The sequence below is a fragment of the Anastrepha ludens genome, chromosome 4 (genome assembly GCF_028408465.1).
Source record: "Anastrepha ludens isolate Willacy chromosome 4, idAnaLude1.1, whole genome shotgun sequence".
Lineage (NCBI taxonomy): Eukaryota > Metazoa > Arthropoda > Insecta > Diptera > Tephritidae > Anastrepha > Anastrepha ludens.
The window spans coordinates 21700196-21713296 of NC_071500.1; the positions used below are offsets into that span (position 1 = coordinate 21700196).

Below are 13101 nucleotides of genomic sequence, written 5' to 3' on the forward strand. Positions count from 1 at the left end.
GATGATGATGGTTGTGCATCCAGTTGAGAATCCTTTCGTATTTTTTGGCAATTTCAAGTGAAAAATGTGCTCGTGGTAAAGTTTGTCGCTTTTTTTTATTCAAAGTAAAAACGGCGCTTTGTAAGACAGCCCTCTTTCCAAGTGTGGTTGGCGGATTTGAATAAAACGAAAGCGTTATAAGCTGAAATGTCGATTATGTCACTAAACACTACTTGAGACCACCGTTTTGTCCAATGTGTCTACACCACCTTTACATTTATTGTAGTCCAGTATTATTTCTGGCTTTTTATCCCGACGATTACTAATTTTTGAATCATGGTGTAGAGTGCTAAGTATATTAGAATCACAGCTCTATTCTTCTTAGGTATGTACGAAAAGAAAGTTGTTTGTTCGGTAAAAGCGAAGATTGATGAATTAAGTGGTCTTCTTTTTATGTTCACTAAGTCTGGTGGTAGTTCGGGCTTGTTTTTGCGTATTGTTCCTACTATCGTAATATGTTTCTCCAATAATTTTTGTGCCAATTGATAAGACGTGAAAAAATTGTCGGTTGTGAGGTTATGTCCTTTTAGCCCTTCAATCAAATCAAGAACAACACGCATGCCTTGATTTTTTTCGGGGGTTCTTCCGATTGCCTTGCCAGTGTAAGGTTGGATGTTCCAAACATAGCTCGTTGTTGAATCACAAAGTACCCAAAATTTGATTCCATACCTCGCAGGCTTTGCTGGCATGTACTGGCGGAATGGACATCTTCCTTTGAAAGCTACTAATTGTTCATCGATGGTCACGTTTTTCGTTGGATTGTAAAGCTTAGGTAATATCTCAACCCATTGATTCCACAAATCACGTATAGGAGCAAATTTATCCAACGATCTTCGTTCACTTCGAGTTCCCCTGTTGTCGAACCTAATCACTCTCGATATTTTTTTGAAAGTCTTCAAAGGCATAGTTGCAGCGAATATTGGTCTTCCGGTTTCAGGGTTCCAAAGACTTTCACAGCTTTCGTTATTTGATATAAAAACGCCAGCTAATATTAGCAATCCAATATATGCAAATAGTTCGATGTTTTCAATATCCAGCCATTCTTCACCGTATATTCGTTTTCCCTCAATGTTTGTGTAGGTCAATATCGTACGTATCAAAGGAGGTGGAAAAAATAGTTCAAAGCTAGAAATTTCTTTTTCGGTAATTCGTGAGCACGAGTAACGCGTTAGTCCAGGAATCAAGCTGATAATATTTTCTCTTGAAGCTCTTCCGGCGCTTGTTACAAGAGGGGTTTTTGAAAAGTTTATTTGACCATTTTTTGATGACATCATTTCAGAAGGCACAAGAGAATTTTCGTCATCACTAAAATCACTGTCGGAAGAATCTGCAACCTCAACATGATCTTCGAATTCAGAACATGATTGCTCATCATCCGAAAACGCGTCAAAGAGAATTCACTTTCACTATCACTCATCGTTACGAAATAAATAGTCGAATAACCAAACAAAGCACGTGCTTTTAAATTTATGCTTACTGTGAACTCAATAAAAGCAGATTAAATAATACAACGCAACCGCTGAGCCAAAAATTTGCAATTAGCAAATAAATTTAATTCAAATAACGTCAAATTTGACCCGAGGGACGTAAATGTATAAAAATTTCTACGCGACAGAGTCTAAATTATTTTTTTTTTAATTTTACGCTTATTATATAAAATATAATAAATTAGAAAAAGTCACGAAACATCAAGTCCTGAAAAAATTTGGTTCTTGAAAAAACTTAATTTTTTTCCTGAAATGGGTCAAAAATTACCCGAAAACCGTAGGAAGGTTAACTGATTATGAAGAGATTCGTCTAATATTTTTTAAGTTCGTTTCTACATCTACAGCAGAGATCTGCAAAATTGACTTAGCGAGTGGGTTGGTGAACACAGAAAATAATTAAACAATTGAATACCTTTTATTTTGCACTAAGTCCTAGCTTATTTTAAAAGCAATTAAATTGACGACAAAGAAGATATATTCTTCTAAATGTAGTTTATTCAATATTAATATTATATTTATGCTTTTGGGGCAGTTCCTCGTGAGAGCGCTGTAATAATGTGCATTTTTTTATAACATTCACACCACCATTGACCAGTAGACTTACTCGTATATCAGCCGTATCCACCTACATATAATAAAAATAAACAAAATCAGTACAGGGTCCGGCACTCGAAGTGTAACTAATTAAAAAGGTCCTAAATTGAATTTGGTAAATTACTTTTATTCAATTCAAAGTAAAAAATTTGTGAAAGTAATACAAAATTAAGAATGAATTTACTTTTGCTCGATATGACCACATTTGCCTTGACTATGACTATTTACCTTGAGAAGGTCCAGAAACGAATCGGAAGTTGCCCGAATGTGACTTCCAAGTATTTTGGCCCACTCGCGGACAATGGCTTTTTTCAGCGCGAAGTTTAGTTCGAACTTTGCACTCCAGAATGGCCCAAAGAGAATAATCCGTCAGACTCGCGTCTGGTGAATTTGAGAACCATTGTGTGGACGTTATGAAGCTCGGAACGATGTTTTTTAGCCATTCGTGGTTCACTCGAGCTTTGTGAGTTGGTGCCAAGTTCTGCCACCAAAATGTTTGTCCATCCATGGCTTCAAAGCAACCTCTAGAATACTTTCCCGCATTTACCTTAACGCCAGGCTTGATGAAAACGATTAGAGAGCGCCCATCTGCGGTTACAGCAGCCCAAACCATTATCTGTGGCGGGTGCTGTCTCCTTATGGCCAATCGATGAACTAAATTCTCCTATGAACTGTCAGTCAAATAAAGCCTATCGTTTTGGGAGTTTATGAATTGCTCAATTTGAAAAATTTTCTCGTCAAAGAACACAATGTTCGGAAGGTCCAAGTATAGCAGCAAATTCTTTATGTCGATGTCTGAGATCTCATGAATTTGCTGTAAGAAAGGCTTACCGAAGGACCGGAGTCGTGCCCTGGCTAGCCCTGGACTTTAACATATTTAGTGGAAAAGACTTTCCTTCACCCCTTCCGCTTGACAGCTTCTACAGATGGGATTGAAGATAAAGTTGAGTGTGGCTGCATGATCCCCTACTTTCCAATGACCTGTAAGGGTTGCAGTGATGCATGAAATGTTTGGTCGAGACCATCCTAACAGGTGTCCTTTGGATTTTGTACGACGGTTTTTCGAGTCTTCTCTCGGCAAAATGCTTCCGCGCGCTTGTAAACAATACTCTGGACTGTCATTTAGATAACCGACACCCGTCTGAAGTTGGTTACACTTCGAGTGCCGGACCCTTTATTTTAAAAAATTCAAAAATTTATATTTAAATAAAATTATTCAAAATTGATATACAAAAGTAATATAGTAATAATATTGTAAAAAACAAATAAAATTGTGAAACAACGAACAGAATTAGTTAAAGATAAATAACCTTAATTTTTTATACCTTAAAAATAGGTAAGCAATAGTTAAGTATGTTTGTAAAATATCCGCTACCTGACCATAACGAGGTGAGAATTGCGATAACGCAGCTGAAGAGCAACAAAGCCGCGGGAGCCGACGGACTGCAGGCTAAACTCTTCAAGCACGGCGGTGAGGAGCTGGTAAGGTGCATGCGGTTAGTTCAGCCTTTTCCAAACTGGATAAAGAAGCAAAGCAAATAGGTCAGGTGGGGAACGAGAGCAAAAGGAAGTACCTCCTGTCATCAAACAAGTAGTCGGCGCACTCGCGTATCGGCATCCACATCGTTGATTTCGAGGTTGTAAAAGATTTCATTTATTTAAGAACCAGCATTAACACCGATAAGAGTGTCAACCTCTTGTCTTTCGATTTTGCATAAAAATATCAAAACAAAAAAATGCAATTATCTAGGTAAATATTTTCTAATGCCGAAAGTACTGTGTACGCATTGAAAAAAATTGTGCCGCAAGTATCGAGGAATGCAAGTATCGAGTTTCTACTGTGCCCATAAATTCGGACAGCAAATTAAATAACCGCCAACTCTTATAAATTTAAACGCTATTTTTTGTGCCTCCTATAAACGGACCTCAACTTTAAATACTGGTGAATTTCACTGTATTTCATTTGTCCAGCTCACACGGAGTGCCTAGAAATAAATTTGTTAAGCAGATTCAAAAGTTGCATGCAACATGGTTACAAATATATTAAAAACTTGTTAAACAACATTTTATTTATTGATAATTTTGTTATTATGGCATTGCATTTCATGCATTTTTTGTTTTTGCATTTTTGGACGAAGAAAAGTAAGCGATATCAGTAAAAAAAAATGTATATTTAAACCGAAAAAAGTTCGCCTTCGTAAGCAACCTACGGAACGTGAATTGTTTGTTAAGAAACTCGTAAATGTGTTTAATCAATGCCACAAGTCTAAAGAATCAATATTTAATTTACAATTAACTTTACAACGTACAACAAACACATTGTTGCACGTTCATCCACTAAAGGTACATCCAGTAAAATCCACCGCAACGAGCCACAATTTACTTTAAATATAAAAAAGTTAAATGGCGCAACGCAACACAAAAATAGGCAAGAAGCAGAAGGGAGATTTCCTTGAAGGCAAAAAATACTCTTTAGTATGGTACATACATACACACATCCCCATATACATGTATATATGTACATATGTAAGCAGTATGAAGGCAGTCAGACATTTGTGCGCCAGGCGCTTTAACATACAAGCTTCTGCTCGCCCGCTCTTGACATGGGTGGATTTACGAGAGGCTTTAAACGTTCACCACTATAGGCAATTAACAGAGGCATATGCAAACAGAACGTTGATCCTTTACACAAACAAAACCATTGGCAGCAACGGTGGCAAACTTGAGTGCATGGAGGCCACCAATCAGCCTAACCCAGTCACAAGTAAATGCATATTTACACAATAGACGTGATGTACACATGTATGTATGTATGTAGATCGATAGATTGATAGACAAATGTGCATGTGTACCCTCTAGTACGGCTAGTGGCGATTGAGCCTTTGTAAGTACTTACATCGTTTGTTATGTGTAAGTGCTTACTATGCAAACTATTGGTAATGCGCGAGGTAAGCGAGCGAAAAACGAAATATGCCACAAAACAACCTACCGATCAAATATGGAAAAAAGTACGAAGTCGCCGCCTTTGCTTAATGCTATGTTCCCACGGCACGTAATCCGCTCTTCTATTCGTTATTCACTCTCTTATTCGAGAGCGAAACACCTCATTTGTAAGGAAATTTATTAATATGAACAGAACGAAAAAGTAGCCAGCCATTTGCTCTCAAAAACAGAGATAGATGGCACTTTCAAGCTAAGTGAAACCTTACTAATTATTAGAAAATGTATAAATTTATAAGTAGGGGAGAATGGGGAGTTGTGAGACATAGGGAGTTATGAGACATTGTTACCGTTCGGCATTATTCATTTGTTTACATTCGATTTTAAGTGTTAACAAGTGTTCTCGATGCGATCTCACTTTTCAGCTAGCATTGGTCGTATTTACACGCATTCGACGTGTCTCTCCAGTTACTGTGTTTGGAATTTCTCGGTAAGTTTTTTTAATCATTTGTTTTGCGATACATTCGATCAGTTGTTGAAGCAAATTGCAAATGTTAATATATACAAGTTATTAATTGTCCTATTAGCTTTGAATTTACACATTCACTTGGGCATGAACGTTCGATGTGTTTATGACTACGCGGCCATTTATAAAAAAAACGATTTGGGGAGTTGTAAGACAACAAATGTGGAGAGTTGCGAGACACCGGTTTTTTCGACGTTTTAACGCATCTTTTATAAGTATCTCGCAATATTAATGCATTGTTTGTATATATATCATGAAATTTTTGGTTAAATTTGAGTTTTTATTGTTTTAAGTTAAGCAGAAACAACTCCATTCATTGCAATGTATGCGATCGAGCTGTGCACCTAAAGTGTGCCAATTTACGAACTGGTTATTATACATGTTCTCACTACGAATCATCAGATTGATGGCATTGCATTTTTTATACACTTTTTTATAACAATTGTCTTTTCTTTTCTATTTTTCATCTTAATAAAGAAGTAACAACTAAAATAAGTCATTTTTATTGATTTAGATCATGGTGTCTCACAACTCCCCACATTTTTGTATTTTGTATTATATTTTATATTATTACTAGCAAACCCGGCCCCCTTCGCTGGGCACACTAAAATAGAATAGATATGGTTTAGAACAGAAAATATATGGTTTTCATATTATTTATTTCTTTATTCTTTATTCAAGCGCTTTGGCATAAACAATATTTTTTGTTTTTCTATGATCATCCAGGAATTTTTCGTTTCAATTTATATGTTTTATTAAGCATTGGAGCTTTTTTAACCATTACCCATTTATATTTTTCAAAAAAAAAAAAAAAAAACGAAAAAAATTGTTTTTTCCACGAACGCATAATTTCATTCGGATTTCACATTAAATTCTCAAATTTCGTAAGAAATTATTCACTGTTCCAAAATCCACTCCAAAAAAATTCACAAACAATTTTTACATGTTGCACTTACGTTTTTTCCTTATGGCATCCAAATCAGAAAGAAATATTGACACATTGTAACTCACACTGTCAATTTGACAGTTCAGTTCCGCCCCAAGAGTTAAAAAAGTAAGCGACATTATGGCTGGCTCAAAAGAACGCTGTACCCGTTGCCACTGCTCCGAATTACAACCAAACTTTACGAAACCCATTTTCAATACTTACTTAACAATGTGCATAAGTTTGGTTTAATTCGGTGCAAAGACACGGCGGGTCCACGTTTTGGCAAATATTTCGAGACCCTAGTCATCAATAGGTATGAAAATTACCCCGTATTAAAGCACTTATCAACATCTTTCATTTGATACCCACATTGTGCATACACAACCAAAGGTTCCCGGGTCCACGTTTTGAACTATATCTCGAGACCCCAGTCACGGAGCGGCATGAAAAATACTCTGTACTAAAGCATTCATCAACAGCTTCAATTTGATATTCATATTGTACAAACACATTCTAGGGTCCACGTTTTGGTCTCTATCTCGAGACCCTAGTCACGGAGCGGCATGAAAAATACTCTGAACTAAAGCATTCACCAACAGCTTCCATTTGATACCCATATTGTACATACACATCCGAAGGTTACCCGGGTCCACGTTTTGACCTATATCTCGAGCCCTATCCACCAATAGGTGTCCAAACTATACGGAAACCATCTTCAATACCTTCTTAACAATGTGTGTAAGTTTGGTTTAATTCGGTGCAGACACGGCCGGTTAGCGAACACACACAAAAAGTTGACTTTATTTTATATATAAGATTTTTTTCAGTTTGTGTCGGAAAAATCCAAATATCTTACGGAACCCTATTTTTTTCCAAAACAAAATGTAATCCATGTTACTCTTGGATAATGTAGTTTTCGAATGGTGAAAGAATTTTTAAAATCGGTCCAGTAGTTTTTGAGCCTATTCGTTACAAACAAACAAACAAACAAACAAAGTTTTCCTCTTTATAATATTAGTATAGATATACAATACAATTTTAATTTTAAGGAAAATTGTAGTTTTGTTAAATAGGCCATACCAATAGCTTCCAGTATTCATTGACTAAAGATTCCATCGTTGACATATGCAGAATATTAAGATTTTGAGTAATACGGGTCCAAAAACAAAACCCGTCTCACAACTCCCCATTCTCCCTTATATATAAAGGGTGGTTAAGTTTCAAGGGCCGGTGTTGATTTTAAATGAAATAATATATATTACAATTGTTTTACGAAATTATTTTCATTTCTTTTTATTATAATAATATTGGTATGGCTCAATTATGCATGAAAAAAAAATATCGGCCAAATGGGCGCCGCGGCCTCGGCGGCACACCTCCATCCGATGGTCGAAATTTTCGATGACGCTGAGGCGTAATTGAGGTTCTATGCCGTTAATGTGCCGAATTATCTCATCCTTTAGCTCTTGAATTGTTGCTGGCGTACACTTTTTCTTTCAAATAGCCCCAAAGAAAGAAGTCCAACGGTGTCAAATCACATGATCTTGGCGGTCAATCGACATCGGCGCGACGTAAGATTATTCGGCCATCAAATTTTTCGCGCAAAAGAGCCATTGTTTCGTTAGCTGTGTGAAGAGTGGCACCGTCCTGTTGAAACCACATATCGTCCCCATCCATATTTTCCAATTCGGGTCATAAGAAGTTCGTTATCATTTCACGATAGCGAACACTCTTCACAGTAACTCCCATGATGCCGCCGGCCCATAAACCGCACTAAACAGTCACTCTTTGTGGGTGCATTGGTTTTTCGGCAATCACTCTTGGATTATCATTCGCCCAAATGCGGCAATTCTGCTTATTGACGAATCCACTGAGATGAAAATGTGCCTCATCACTGAAGATGATTTTCTTCGAAAATTGGTCATTCACTGTTGCCATTTCCTGCCACCATTCTGACCATTGACGACGCTTGAAATGGTCAAGAGGCTTTAGTTCTTGAGTCAATTGCACCTTGTAAGCGTGTAAATGCAAGTCTTTCTGCATAATGTTCATCAACGACGAGCGTGAGAGGTGCAATTGTTGGGCACGACGACGAGTTGATGTGGACGGCCCGTTAACCTCACCAACCACTGCTGTTCGCGACAATATTCTCTGCAGTACGGCTGTACGAGCATGCACTGGTGTTTTTACATCTCCTACAGACCCAGTTTGCTCAAACTTTTGCACAGTTTTTCCGATTGTATGCACATTTGGAAGAATAAATTGACCGAAAAAATCACGAAGTGCACGATATGCATTTTGATTTGCACGCCCGTTTTCATAATAAACCTGAATAACTTTAACGCGTTGCTTGATTGTGCATATTTCCATGATTCAAATTGAATTAGTCTAGAATTGAAAAATGTCAAACGAAATGTAGAAAAAAACTTGACGTTTAGGTGTGGTTCCTATTCAACATCAGCCCTTGAAAGTTAACCACCCTTTATAAAAAGTCGGCGCACTCGCATATCGGAACCCAAGTCACTGTTGGGATTTCAAGGTTGTAAGAGACTTCATTTATCTAGGAACCAGCATTAACACCGACAGCAATGTCAGCCTTGAAATCCAACGAGGAATCTCTTTTGCCAAAAAGTGCTACTTTATACTAAGTAGGCAAGTGAGTAGTAAAGTCCTCTCTCGACAAACAAAACGAATACTCTATAAAGTTCTCATCATGCGCGACTTAACGTGTGGCGCAGAAGTGTGGACGATGGCTACATCCGTTGAGACGTCGCTTGGAGTGTTTGGGAGAAAGATTCTGTAGATAATTTTTTTACCTTTGCACGTTGGCAACGGCGAATATCGCAGACGATGGAACGATGAGCTTTACGACGTCGTAGACATAGCGCAGCAAATAAAGATCCAGCTCCTACGTTGGATGGGTCATGTCGACCGAATGAATACAAACGTCCCGGCTGTGAAATTATTCGATGCGGTACCAGCTGGTGGTAGTAACGGAAGAGTAAGGTCTCCGCTGCGTTGGAAATATCAGGAACGAATGCCGGTTCCCTTCAGGGAAGAGTGCTAGTGAAAAAAATGTTTCTGAAACATTTTTGGTGAAATATATATGCAATTGGCAATGGCGTGGAACCTTTCCTAAAAAAAAACGTTACATGTTTAAAAGCGTAAACATAATGAATAGTAATAAGAATAATAATAAAAAAGAAAGGAATAGGTAAGTAACAGGGAGAGTAATGGTCATTACTGACTGTCTACTGAAATTTTTAACTCCGCATTACTTACTCGTACTAGAGATTATACTTCCACAGACACATACACAGCCCTATCATAGAATACGAAAAAATTGTAATCGTGGGTTCCATGTGAACACGAAAAAAGTGCGGCCAAACTCAAATGTCAAATTTTGATATTTCGACAACAGCTCACTTCAATGTAAACAAGGCAATTCAGCAAATAATCTTTAAGTTTTTTGTCAAGTTAGTTGAATTTTCAAATTAGGATATATTCGTTAACATGTGCGGCTGTGTTAATGAAGAAGGAAAGTGAGAGAAGCAAACGGAGTCTCAAAATTGAGCGCAAAATATTGAGAGATGCAAGCAACCCTCTCGATATGGACTAATCAATGTAAGTGCTCGCCTTTTTGTTAAAGAAAAATTTTACTTAAATACGGTTTAAAACAGGTTTATCAAAAATTTCCGGTTAAATAAAGCTGCATTTACATACGTTTTGAGTTTTATTGAAGACAGTGCGAGCTCAGCAAGGTCGTCGTCCATAACTCCACTTCTCCGACTATCCTCTGTTTTATGGTTTCTTGAGGAGGGATGCTATCAGCACGGAGTTGGCAAAGATTTCGACATGCTAATGGGGCAGTCGACATTTAATACATAAATACATACAACAATACAACATAAAAATTATTTCCCCCACTAAAGAAAAATTCCTCTACTACAACCGGAAGTGCTACTACAGAACCAATACCATGATTAATTTCTCCTTTATTAGCTCCAACAAAGTGGCATACTGCTGCCGTGTTGTTACAACTTTACACCTGTGAAAGTCATTTAAAAGTACATATACTTCAAAAAATTCTTTTTATTTATATCACAATTTAATTAATATATGACTTACATTTTACAGCTTTTTTATTTGCTTCCTTTTAAATCCTCTTTTTATTACTCGTTCTAATTTTTGTCTGTTAGTCTAACGGCGTCGCAGAAAAATTGTGTATACGGTGAATGCTACTCTACGAATTTCGAATATGTGTTCGGAGCTATTCGAATTGTATGATTACAATTTCAAGCAAGCAAATGAAACTGAAAAGTGGATTGATAGTCGCGGGGCGGCAAAATTATTTGGTAGTTCATGGTCCGTTAGGCGTGGTGGCTACCAATTTTCTTTACTCCAAAGCATAGTATTAAGTTCGCGTTTCACATGAAATGTCGGACAAAATCCACACAAATTTCATTGCCGTGTAAAATGCATGACATTTCGTATGTACATACATATGTATATCCCGCCAAAGTAGTACTCAGACACGCCGTGAAAACACCGCCAGCCAAACTTTTTCACACCTATTTAAAATTGACTTGTCATTTAAAATTGAGGGAAATTTTCCAGTTTGTTCACGAGTGAAACGGCTGAGTTCGTATATTACGAAGATATGGTATTTTAAGGGGTTAGGAGTAGTCAGAGGCCAGATAAAATTATGATTTTCAATAATTTTTTTTGCTAATATAAAAGCATAGCATTAATACATCATGTTTCGACTCGTCTTTAGCAAAATTTCAAAAAATAATAATAATTGAAGCGGAGCCGCGAATAACGTTGTAAATGCCAAAATCGTTTTTTACAGGAAAGAAAAAAAAAATTTTTGGAGGTTTTGTGATTGTGTTTTGGTCCTGTATTTTTGGCTTGTCCAAAACAATGACATTAATAACTTATACGAAAAAAAATGTGGGAATTTTAATTTCGAATTATAAGTAAGCGGTCATTTAAAAAATGTTTTCAGTGGAAAAACGTTTCGTATCCCAAGCGCGACAGCAGTTAAAACGTTTTTCCACTATGCACAGCATCTATACTGATGGCTTTTAAAACGTTGCTCCATTGAGCAATACGGTTTGTAGGAACTCATTTAAAATGTTACTATCGCAAAAAAAATATTTATTTGTTTTTTTTTTTTTAATAAAGAGTATATTATACAATGCTTACAATTTATTTATTTATATTAATACAAAACGTTACTTCGGCATCAAAACAAAAATGTGTTCAAAACAGAAATGAAATTATTCCAAAATCTGTGAATATAGCTTTGAGCCCTTTTACACAATAACTTTCCAACCTATCTTTTTTGTTTACTTCTTTTTAAATATTAATTTCCGAATGTTTTCACGGTCACTTTTACATAAATAGGGCGAAAAACCATCGTGTAAGTGTGCTCTTTCAAGTAAAAGGTTTATATACTATCTTTATTTACTGCAGATCGATTTATAGAACTCCGCGTACTTCTCAGGCAAGTATGACGTCATTGCAAGGAGATCTTTTTTTTCTCATCACTTACATTAGTATGTATTCCTTTCGAAGTAGAGGCATCGCATAATTTTTCAAGTTTTTCGTTTTTTTTTGAATACAAATTATAGCATGGCCATGTTTCTGCTTTACATATTATGATTTTTTCGTAATCTTAGTATTTTGGATTATCAGTAGAAGTCTGAAGCCTTATTCTCTTTGATTTAACAAATCTTACCTGAAATGTATGGGAAATCATTTTTTGCACACTCTCTCTTTTCTACCGAACTGGCTCTGCAAAAAGTAGTTTACGGTGACGGTACGATATGAAATTGCGTTTTTAACTCTTCTTCTTCGAGGCTCACTCAATTCGATCAAAGACGATAAAAACCCCGTTTGTTCATTATAATTTTTTTCATAGAATTTGACAAAATAGTCCTTTATTTGACTAACACTAAATTTTTCGCAATTGAAATAGCAACGACAATCACAAACCTGAACAAATATAAAATAAAATTACAGCAAGTACACTTAAAACGTTTTACCACATTACTTGTTCTGGGGCGTTTTTTGAGGAATACTTTTGTTTGTCCTGGTTATATATGCATTTCCACTATTTTTAAGCTTTTTGTTTTTATTATCACTCCACTTTTCAACATTACATTTCCTTTTTGTACCTCTGTTACACTTATCAATTACCTTCGACAATTGCGATCGTATCATTTTGCGTGTAACTTACAACGTTCTTCCTCCGTGACTTCTTCTAATTGCTTTTTAATTGCCTTATGGTCCGAAATTTTAACTTATTTGATGCTTTAGAGATGCAAGAGAGTAATAGTACCGGATCTCTGCAAAAAAACACGTTTTTCAAAAAAAGGCTTTTAAAACGTTATTCAATTGTAAGGGTTATCGCTGTATGTGTGGAGCCCGTTTCGAAAGAAGTCCCTTGCGGTGGTCATCACAAGTCCTTGAAGATTCATCTAAAACCAATCGGATAAGAGAAATTAGTTTTATTAATAAATAATCTTGTGCCTTATTGAAACTTTTCTCTCAAAATTAACAATATGGCGACGTCAAAAAAT

General features: G+C 36.4%; 1 pseudogene; it reads right to left on the bottom strand.

Moving 5' to 3' along the window:
* Positions 1–201: 201 nt before the first annotated feature.
* LOC128861118 (piggyBac transposable element-derived protein 4-like) lies at positions 202–12769 on the bottom strand (annotated as a pseudogene).
* Between the last annotated feature and the right edge of the window lie 332 nt (positions 12770–13101).